The sequence below is a fragment of the Asparagus officinalis genome, chromosome 4, assembly GCF_001876935.1.
Source record: "Asparagus officinalis chromosome 4, Aspof.V1, whole genome shotgun sequence".
Classification (NCBI taxonomy): domain Eukaryota; kingdom Viridiplantae; phylum Streptophyta; class Magnoliopsida; order Asparagales; family Asparagaceae; genus Asparagus; species Asparagus officinalis.
The window spans coordinates 28,069,533-28,080,403 of NC_033797.1; positions in this window are offsets into that span (position 1 = coordinate 28,069,533).

Sequence of the window (10,871 nt, forward strand, 5' to 3'; positions counted from 1 at the left end):
CTTATGTCTCTAAACTTTAGCATTGTGATTATTTAATTTCTTTGATGTTTGTTTGAATTGGCTATACCGAATTTAAATTTTTATGTTGAGAATTGAATTAACAAGAAACAAAAGTAATCCAAAGTCAAATTGAAATTTCATGTTATTTGGACTGATATGAAACCAAGCTTGACTTGAGAGAATATAATGTTGCTAAAGTGAATAACACTTGAAAAAAATAGCATTATGAAAAGAAGACAAATGATTAAAACTAATAGGCCAAGATGATTGGTTAAAAGTAGGCTAGGATGAAACTAAGTTTGTTCCTAATATTGATATACTTCATTAAAAAATTATAAACGAAAGATTAATGTTAACTCCGATACACTTTTATATGATAACAACCTCCACATAAGCATGTAAAAGTATTAAAAAAGTTCATGAAAATCCATTCTAAAAATTTCTAATTTTATTCAAAAATTAAACTATTCTATAAAATATTTAAAAAATTGATCTTTTATTCCTTCTATTTTAATTTTTATTGAGTGGAGATTAATCCTTCTCCACCTATATTTTTTTCCTAGATAATTGTAGAGTAGTGTCTTCATCATCTATATATATTCTAAAATCAGGCTGGAGCTGGATTTCCATGTGTTGTTATCTTTTCCTTGTCTCGTCCATCTTTAATTTGTCTTCTTGTCTTACTTCACAACTTCACAAAGAAGTTGATGCTAGAAATACGAACATTGCATTATTTTCTATTCAATAGATATATAATATATATATATTATATTCTCACTAGTAAGTATATATATATAGATCTATATTGTATAGTAATAATATTTATTATTATTATATATATAATCTATATAATATGTATATATATATATATATAATATATATATGAATTTTTTGTTTTTCTAACTTATTACTTAAATAATATTAGAAGTTACCTTTTTTTTACAATGGATTCGTCCGTTATGTGTCTAATAAGAGGATCTACTGCATTAAAAATGTTATATTTGTTCTGTCTGTGTCATTTTCCATGATGATCTGAACTAAATAGCTATATTTTTCATTATCAATTTGCCTTAGATTCTAATGTTAGTATTATGTTTATTTCATGAAGAAGGGATATTACTTAACATTGGTACTTAGTCATCGGTAATTCTGTGACATTTATTATTTGGACACTCTTATTAGCATTTTTCTCCACCTTCTTGTTGTAGCCCTTGCAAGCATGGACCTATGGCTAAACTCTATTGTAAAAGGTAGGTATATTTGCATTATAGGTGTCAATAGTTTGTCTGTTTATTCGTAAAATATTTTTAGGTTTAATTGTATACACTTAAGAGTAGGTCATGTAAGATCATATCTCTTTCGAATGTTGTGATGATTGCATATATCAATAATTTGAATGTGTCGCGTAAAAGAGCTTTGATGGAGATGCTTTTTGTCGTGACAGCTTGCTTTGAAAGAACCCTGCATATTAGCTTTAAAATATAATTTTTTATTATTATGTTATATGGATGTTTGGTTGGTTTACTTATCATTATTTTATTATACCTTTGGGTTGATATATATTGTTGACGCAATTCACGATAATATATATATATATATCTTCACTATAAATTTGAGGCAGATATAAGATGAGTTTTATGTTAATGACATTTAATAAGAATTTTAGTAATGAAATATGCTATGTTCATCTTTAAAGACCTTTAAAATATAATAGTGTTATTACATGCTTATCTTCGATCTGTTGGATAGCAGGTTCCTAATATGTTTCCTAATTTGTTTTGGTAACAGGTTATTAGGATCCCTAATCTGTTTTGTTTTTTGTTTTAGAATTCCTAGTGTGTTTATGATTTTAGGATTTCTATATATATGGAACAATTGGAAGAGAGAATTGAGAAGAAAATTGGAGATTTCTATATATATGGAACAATTGGAAGAGAGAATTGAGAAGAAAATTGGAGATATTTGGAGCACAGAAAAGAGGTATTTTCTGAGCTATTGGTTAGGGTTTTGTTTGGAGAGAATTAGAGATTTGTTGGTGAGATTAATTAGTGAGTTTGAGTAATTTATAATCTCATTTTGTACACTTCTTCTCTATTAGTAAAAAACTCTATCCCCTTCTTGCCCAGTGGAAGTAGGTAACTTGCCGAACCATGTTAAAATTGGTTGTTTGTGTTTGTGGCATTGATTTGGTTCGTTTGGCCTTCTCTCGATGTTCGTTTGATTTGATTTCTCGTAGCACGTTGGTTTGGTTGTTTGGCTTCCGCAATGCTCAACAAGTGGTATCAGAGCTCGGGCTACGCTTGAGCTATTTAGAGGACTAGGTCGTTTTTGGAGGCTCGCCTAGGGCTTTGTTTGGTGATAAAAGTAAGATCTTTTTGATAAAGACTCTTATATTTTTTAGTTTTGGATCTATTCTTCATTTGTTCCGCATTTGTTTTGGTGCTTTGAGAAAGATGGTCGGGAAAGAATGAGTTATGGAGGGTACTTCCGGTGTGAAGACCGTTCAAACTTTGAATATCCACTCTATGAAGATAGATGTGGAAAAGTTTAATGGCATAAACAATTTTAGTTTTTGGAGATGTGAAGTCTTGGATGCGCTCAATGCGTAAAATTTGGAAGATACTTTGGAGTTGGACGGGAAACCAGACGACATTGAGGAGAAGGTTTGGAAAAAGATGAATAGAACGGCGTATGGTGTGATTAGATCTTGTTTGACTCAAGATTTAAAATATGATGTGATCAATGAGACTTCGACTAAGAAGATTTGGGAGAACCTAGAGGACAAGTATTTAACCAAGAGTGTAGAGAACCGCTTGCATTTGAAGAGGGGGCTTTATCGTTTCCAATTGAAGAAGGGGACCTCTATTGGTGATCACATAAACCACTACACGAAGCTTCTTACGGATTTGGTGAATGTAGATGTGATGATTAAAGATGAGGACAATACGTTGTTGTTGTTGAGTTCCTAGCCTGACGAGGAATATAAAACCTTCGTTCTTACTCTTATTAATGGGAAGACATCTCTTTCTTATAGTGAGGTCACCGCTGTACTTGTGAATTTCTTACTCTTATTAATGGGAAGACATCTCTTTCTTATAGTGAGGTCACCGCTGTACTTGTGAATTATCAACTTCGAAAGAAGGATAAGGAGACTTCAGTTGAGCCGGTAGCGGGGGCATTGGTCACAAGAGCAAAGAGTCCAAACCGTGGTAGGAGGTTACAATATAGAGGGGCACATCTTAGAGTTCGTAGGAATCAGTGTGTCTTTTGTAAAGAGGATGGACATTGGAAAGCCGAATGCCTAAAGTTGGTTGATCGAGCTGGGAAGAATAAGGGGAAAGCTATTCAAGCTTCAGATGTAAATGTTGTCAAGGCTAGTGACAATAATTCAGATTCAGATTCTTTGGGCTACTCGTTATCTGCACTACCGTCAGTTTGTGTTGCTGAATCTACAGAGTGGATGTTGGATTCAGGTGCTTCTTATCATATTTGCCCTAGGAGGGATTGGTTCTCTAGCTTTCAGGAGTTGGAAAGAGGGGAGGTCGTGCTCATGGGTAATGATCATGAATGTCTTATTAGTGGTATCAGTACCATTCATATTAGGATGAGTAACGAAGTGATTCAGGAGTTGGTTGGAGTGATGTTTGTTCCTCAGTTGAAGAAGAACATCATTTCACTTGGAGTTTTGGAGGCAACAGACTATAGGATGACATTGGTCGATTTACGTTTGAAGATCATATTGGGGTCCAGGATTGTGATGAAGGATGTCAGAAGGAATAATTTGTATTATTTGATTGGGAGCACCGTGTTTGATAGAGAGCTAATGAATTCTTTGGATTTGGCTAGACTGTGGTATTTGTTGAGGTTGGGTTATTTAATTGGTTATGCCGTGCATGGTTTATTGAGGAGTGCTTTGACCTGCAAATTAAAGTCCTTTGAGCACATTGGTATGAGCAAGAAGACCAAGGTGGAGTTTGGTACTTCTATCCATCGATCGAAGGGTCTTTTAGGTGGTGTTCAGTCAGACATTTGGGGGCCTTCTAAGGAGGTATCATTAGGAGGTAATCGATATTTGGTTTCCGCATTTGGGGATTATTCTAGGCATTGGTGGGTTACAATCAGGTCCCGTTGGTGTGAAGTCCTAGAAGTCAATAACAATTGGAAGAAGTGTATTGGCAGAAAGGTAACCCCTCGTTCTAGCTTTGGTAGGGGTTCTTTCTTGTATTTGTACTGAGTTCATGGCAGTTTGAGACACTTCATTGATGTGGAGACATTAGGGTAACGAGATGAGATGAAAGCTTTGATGGGTCGTTCCTTACTGGAGGGGGATTGACGTTGGTTGTCGGGTATTGGTTTTGGTTTTGGAGCTTCGACATATTTGGGTCATCTTGGTCATAGGTTGCCGACTGATGCGTGTGGAGATTTTGGATCTGGTAGAACGCTTCAGATTTTGGGTTGCGTCGGATACTTGGTTGCCCAGTATTTGGTCACATCGAGGATGTGAGATTTGATCCGATTTCACGTTTAGGATTCAGAGGTTCGTTTGATTATCAATTAGGAGCTTCTGATTTTGTTCTGAGCAGGTATGTCACATTTGACTCTCGGCAAGTGGAGAGTATTGATCAGATCATTGGGATATCACAGCGGGTGGGGGTGATGCTACTTCACATTAGGTGGGGATTACTCCACATACTCCAGATCATACTGCATCGTTTGGGATTCTAGCTGAGGTGACATAGTTTGGAGATCATTTGGATTTGAATGCAGATGATGAGTTGGTTTGGATTCGAGTGCACCTGATGGACATGTTTAGGATACGGCCATTGGTTCATCTCAGGTGGAGGTGTTTGATTTGTTTCAGTTTGGGGCCATTGGGAGCGCTATCAGTGCAGATCTGTTGGTGATATTGGTGAAGAGCTGCAAACTTTTCTATTTGATTAAGGGCCTTTGGAGGTCGTTTGAGTGAACTACGTGAAGGCTTGATTCCTTATGCAAGAGGATACGTAGGCAGTCATTTATGATGCAACCAATTTGGTGAGTTGATACCGACATTTGGAGTTTGTTTGTATTCTCGTTTGGGTTCTCGACTTGTTGTGGATTGAGTCCGTTGTTGTGGATTTGTTTCACTTCGTACTGGACGCAACAAGTGAGACGTTTGGTTAGTATTGGTGTCGGCTCAGTTTTGGGAAAACTTCACCGAGGTGAAGAATTGTTGGATAGCAGGTTCCTAATATGTTTCCTAATTTGTTTTGGTAACAGATTATTAGGATTCCTAATCTGTTTTGTTTTTTGTTTTAGAATTCCTAGTATGATTATGATTTTAGGATTTTTATATATATGGAACAATTGGAAGAAAGAATTAAGAAGAAAATTAGGGATATTTGGAGCACAGAAAAGAGGTATTTTCTGAGCTATTGGTTAGAGTTTTGTTTGGAGAGAATTAGAGATTTGTTGATAAGATTAATTGGTGAGTTTGAGTGATTGTAATCTCAGTTTGTACTCTTCTTCTCTATTAGTGAAAAACCTTATCCCCTTCTTGCTCCGTGGACGTAGGCAACTTGTCGAACCACGTTAAAATTGGTTGTTTGTATTTGTGGCATTGATTTGGTTCGTTTGGCCTTCTCTCGACATTTGTTGGATTTGATTTCTCGTAGCACGTGAGTTTGGTTGTTTGGCTTCCGTAGTGCTCAACACGATCATGTCTTCTAGAATTGATCCTTCCATTGTAGTCATATCCCTAAATAAAATTGCACGCAGAGTTTTACCACCATATAGGGAAAAAGGTCGATTTTAATTTTTTTTACTGAAAATAAGTATCATGTGCCCTTTTCTTCATTACAATGATTTCTCTCCTCTTATCTGGCTTGTTATATCTCGTAACATAGTTGATCAATGACTTCGCTTTAGTTTCTATTGTAACATTATTTGTATGTAATTTTATATTAAGTTTATGATTCCTTTAATATTTTAAAAAATAAAGTATGAAAATTTATGAACACTTACTAATTTTTCTTGTATCTTTCATGTAGAGTGCTTCTTTGATTGTGACAAAGTTATTCGATATATTCTTCAAGGGAACTCAGTTAGTGCTTCTTTGATAGATATGCATTTTGTCAATGTCAATTTAGTTGGCGCTTCTTTGATAGATATGCCTTTTATCAATGTCACTTCTCCATTTGAAATGAAAATAACTTGATTCTTTTGAAAGATATCTTTAAACTTTCTGATAGTATCTGCATATATATATATAACTTATTATTTTTATCCTATAAATATTAGTAACATTAGAGATTAATGTTTATACATTATAATTAATTAATACTAAGCTATTATATTATAGTTTTTATCAGTTTTATGCTATTTAGTCATTTATCAGTTAATGTTAATAGTAAAATTATATGCAGTTTCTTTAATTTATATAGTAACGTTAATTTTTAATCTGTCACATATTTCTTAAATTTATACCCTTAACTGGATGTTTTCAATATTATTTATTGCTATTTTTTACCCGTATCAACTTAGATTACTTTTAGATGCTGAAAAGAGGTAGCAAACTTTAAGTTGAAAGCTAAATTTATATATCTTTAATAAAAAATATTAAATAATTACTCTTTTCTTTGCTAGGTTTAGAAAATTTAGCCTTTTTGGCGATTTTGAACATTTAAGAGTGTGTTTTAAAGTTTTTAAAATTTTGGTAGTGTTTTTTTAAAATTTTAAAATTTAAGTTGGATGCTTATAATTTCTATGTTTTGTGTGTTGGTGGTAAGTTTATAAATGCTAGAATATTTCTTTCAACTCTAAAATTTTAAGGGTGCTTTGTGCAATTATTGAAACTTTGAGTTATTTTTTATAGAATTTAAAATTTTAGTAGTCTATTGATAATTTCTAGATTTAATGTATACTGGTTATAAGTTTTGAAATTTTTGGGCTTTTTTGCTATTTTTAGTTTTTGAGAGAGCTTTTGTAGTTTTTGTAACTTTATGGTTCTTTTTTAGAAATTTTAAATTTTAAAGTGCCTCATGGTAATCCCTTTAATTCATCTATATTGTTTGCAAGTTTTGAAATTTTAGAATTTCACCGGTGCTTTTTTATAATTTAAACTTTTGATGTTATTTCTATAATTTGTGAAATGTTGAGGGTGTTAGCTGTAAATTTTAAATTCTCAGGGGCTATTGTTAATTTCTAGACTTCATGTTTGTTATTTTAAGTTATGAAATGTCAAGGTCTTTTGTGTAACTTTAAACTTTGAGGGTACTTGGTGCTATTTTTGAAGTTCTTGAGTTTTTTTTTGTAATACTTTATTTATTAGGATAGATTAATATTTAAATAAATATTCAAAATAGTGTTTCATGTACTTTATTAATCTTATTTTTTTTAATTATCGAGTTATATGTAGTTCACGTGGGATTAATATAAGATATAATTAGGATTAAGATAAATTAAGATTTAAATAAAATATTTAAAATAGTAAGGGGTAATATTAACTATGAAAATAGCTCGTGCTTTTAAAGAAAGTATGACATGATATGATATGATTTGCTGACGGTGCACTTGTCTACTTGTCATTCTATAAATAAAAGGTTTTTTTCATTCCCATGTTCAAATACTTAAATCGAGTCGTAATAATCACTATACTCTCACGATCAAACATCTAAAATTTTGAGCAGAAATCGATATCACACCTTCAATTCTGTATAACTGACGCTCTCGTGGAGAGCACATGCATAACAATTACGTCCCTACCAGCAAACAAAGTTGACTTTGCTTTATAAACATCTTTGATCAATTGGTAACTGGCATAAAAAATTTCCTTCCAGAGGTTTTCTATTCTTAGTTGAATAACTTTATTGATGTAGAACACATGGTGGACATGTTTATGTTGAAGTGGGACAGTCACAACCCCAAACGCGGTCCCGGTCGAGGAAAATAACTTGCTGTGAAGAACGGGTCATAACTTTCAAACCGTAAGTCAGAAGTGGACGAAATATATATGAAAATCGCGTATTTTTTCGAGACGGGGCCGACCAAATCCACCCAAAGTTCGGTTTTCCACTGTCCGTTTCGCCAAATTCCCTCCGGTTTGAGAGATATCAGCGTTTTTGTTAGTTTTTTACTATTTTTGGTAATGCTTTAGGAGTCTGTTTTGTTTAGGAAACGAATCCGGTTTGATCTCACATTTGACCGATTGACTTCCCTAATCTTAATGAGTTTTTTAGGAAGAGTTTTATTATTTCTATTTTTGGTAAAATTTGAGTCATAGTAGGAGTTTTGTTTCTTTTCTATTTAAGCAGAGTCTTGTAAGCCCTAGAGGGATAACTTTTCATCAATAAAATTTCTCTTTTAATATTTTCTTCATGGATTCAAAGTTCTTCGTGGATTCGAAAATCGTTCTTTGTGGATTCAGAGAACACCCCTTGGTGGATTCCGAAGTTATCACTTCTGCGTTGTGTCACTTAACATACATCTTTAAGATACATATTTGGGTTTTCCCCAAGAGAATCCACCTAAAGTTGACTTTGCTTATAAAACATCTTTGATCAATTGGTAAAATTTTTAAAAAATTTCCTTCCAAAGGTTTTATATTCTTAGTTGAATAACCTTAAGATACATCTTTAAGATACATATTTGGGTTTTTCCCAAGAGAATCCACCTTTAAAATAGAGTTATTCTATAGAAACTAATTTTGTTTTTAATTTTATAAATCTATATCTATATCTATATTACTATAAAAAGAGGATTGTGGTGTACTATAAAAAGAGGATTGTGGTGCTAATACTTTTAATTTTCTTTTTTACTCTCTCAAATTTTAATAATGTCTAACTATGCCATTATCTCTAATTAATCTTACATTAAATAAATATAACCTCTTTTTAATTATGTACCTACTCACCTTCCTAAATAATTATAATTATCAATAACATTATAACTATTACTTATTTAAAAATAATACAATAAAATAATTTAGAAAATAAGTATACACAATTATTAGTAGTAACTAATTAAATTATTATAATAATTATTTATGAATTATAATAAAATAATTAAAATAATATTATAAATAGAATAATATATTATCGAATGCTATTAAGAATTATACTATAATTTAATAAGCAATAAACTAAATAGAATAAATATTTAATCTCATAAATAGTGTAATTATTTTAATAATGTCACATAAATTATGAATTACACTATTTATTTAGTACTATATTAAATAAATTAAATAAAAAATTTAATATTATTTTTAGAGTATATTCTCAAAGATTATTACATGATACTGAATAATCTATGCTTGGTAATGATTAAAAACTAACCTTTTATAAACAATTATTTAAGATTAACAATAGTGCTATAATTGTTAATGATAGCATAACAAAAATTTATAAAATATTTATAGTACCAAATTATTTGAGAGCATAATTAAAAAAATAATTTAGATAAATATTTTACAGTATATAGATAGTATAATTATTTTAATAGTATTACTTGAACTAAGAATTATAATATTAAATAAGGTAAATTATAGTAAATCCTCATGAACTTTGAGCATTTTGCACTAAATAGATCTTATGAACTTTCAAAATCACACTAAGCCCAAAATAACTTTTGCAGAAATCCCCCAATATCTTTTAGATAAATTACACCAAAACCCCAATAGCTTTTAAAATGCCTTTTTATGCCATTTTTTGGTCCTAATTTATAGGGGTTATCCGCAAAATTTAGAAAGTTATTGGGTATTTTCTTTGAAACAGAAAAGTCATTAGGGGTTTAATGTGATTTTTAAAGTTCATAGGGGCTTAAAGTTCGAAGGGTTTAGTGTAATTTAACCTATTAAATAATTATAATAAGAAGTAACTATTGCAATATGTTACATGTATTAAGTATAACTATGTAGGAAACATCAGGAAAAAGCTAGTAAGATTACTGCACCTTATTTAATTAGAGTTAAGTTAACACCTTTTAAGTTGGAGGAGCATATTTAAAAGAACTTATAGAATTGACAATTTTATTTAAGAACAATTTCAGATTTTGGGGAAAAAGTTAGCATCGGTCGGTCATTACAAGAAAAATATTAAATTACAATAACTACACAATAATAATTAATTTATACATTTCTTTTTAAGCAATCCTATTGTACAATTCTATTTATTAACACATAGTTTTACTATTCAATAAAATAAAATAAAACTTAAGTCATGTACATTCACGTGCAAAGCATATGCATTATACTAGTCATAATTAAAGGTTTTTTGTTGCAACTAATCACAAGGGCCCACCTTCAGATAATCTCTGTAATATACATAATATTTGACAGCTAATTATTAAAACAAAATTACTTAAAAATGAGTCGAGGTGGTTGATTACAATAAAAAACCTTTTAAACATGGCTTGTGTACAATATAGAATGATCCAATTTTAAATGTGATTTCTATCAAAAAAACCTACATATTTAACTTAAGAGCCTTGCAACATTACAGTCCACGATTCCATAGGCAACCTAGTGTTGCGTTATTTTAGTGTGACATTGCTCAACGATTCCCTCTCTGTTTTTCCCTCTTACAAGTCTATTGGTAAATCACACCATTCGTAAGAAAATCAGGACCGGTCCTGAGCATTCGGGGGCCCTAGGCAAAAACCTTGGACAAATATCCTAAAGGGGGCCTCCTATATTCAAGATTTTTTTTAAATAAAGTGTTGCACCCAAGTAACTTTAGGGTTGCCTACATACCAAGGGATGTTATAACTAACCCCAAGGATCAAACACAATTTAGTTCTCCTAAGCTACCCTCCTTGATCAAAGGCCTACAAATCACACCCTAATACTCTCATTCCCAAAACAAGATCAATGAACCAATAGAAGTATCACACTA